Here is a 1,304-nt window from a genome sequence, read left to right as displayed (position 1 = left end):
CTTGGTTATGCATCTCTACGTGTTTCTGGTAAAGCTGGGTTGGTGTGGAAGGGAGTGTTCCTGTGAAGTGCAATAACACTATTAAGATGTGTCTGAATCTCAAACCATGTTCTAGGTGTATGTTTATGAGTTATCAGTATTATTCTTCAGACTATGGTATGTGGTATGACCGGATAAAGGGAATTACCGGCCAGTGGCACGTCCAACGCAAACCCAATAATGTTTCAAATCGGTAAATGTTCACGCTCAATATCTAGGATTTATTTTTCACAGCTTCAGTTTATATGACAATGCTGTGTGAACGTGGAGGTCCTCCTGAGTGTGGATATACGTGTCATGCTGTCATAAAGCCAGTAGACTTGTACAGTGTCCAATATAGTCTGAAAATGGCACTGAGTGTAGTATGGGTTGCTCTGAGGACCAGCAACAATGTATTTTACACTTTTTCAGTTTAGATTACAGTGGGACGTGAAAGTGGTGGTCCTCCTGAAATGTTTATATGCTATTCATCAACATTTTAAGGCATCAAACATTAATCTGACTGTTCATTTGTTGACTTTGATTGTGTAATAAAACAAAATCATGTGGAATGTATTGGTAAAAACAACCTTCTAACTGTCTTCTACTATTATGCACTTTGCTACAGTACCAAGTAATCTACTATCATAGTAGTACTATGCCTATTATTACTACCTACTATGCTAAATAGTACTATGCACTCAAGACTGTAACATTTAAGTTGACGTGGCTGCCCGTGTCAATACCTTCCAAGCTGTTTTAAGAAATCTCATGTATAAATTCATCTGTCGGCTAAATTACTCTGGAAATGACATCATTCTGGCTTTAATGGACGTTAGGTTCAGTGCCACACTTTACCACTCATCTATGTGGAGACATTGGCACAGCTGTCTATTGTGGGACGTTGATGTGCATTTTAAGTGATGTTATTTTTGCCTGTTGTGTGTGTAATTTTATATAGGTTCGTTGTGTATGTTTTATTTTTTTTATCTGGACCATCAGTCCGTATTAAAGTTTGAATTGAATTAAATATAATTTACCCTTAGCTGCCAAAGTTATACCCTTCCTGTTTACTTTTTGTACACAAACTTGTAAGTCGCCTTGGATAGAAGCGTCAGCTAAATAATTAAATGTATAATCAAATGTAACTATAAACATACATTTCTCACGCATTTATTTTGAAGGCTAAAAACGTCCACACGGACGTTGTTTTCTCGAACCGGAAGTCTTGTCTCCAGCCAGCGGAGCGGATCTCTGGACCAGATAGAACACACAACATTACAAGG

This window comes from Notolepis coatsorum, assembly GCF_963971535.1.
Source record: "Notolepis coatsorum genome assembly, chromosome: 4".
In the NCBI taxonomy this organism is placed as follows: Eukaryota; Metazoa; Chordata; class Actinopteri; order Aulopiformes; family Paralepididae; genus Notolepis; species Notolepis coatsorum.
Note: the sequence above shows the minus strand (reverse complement) of the source record.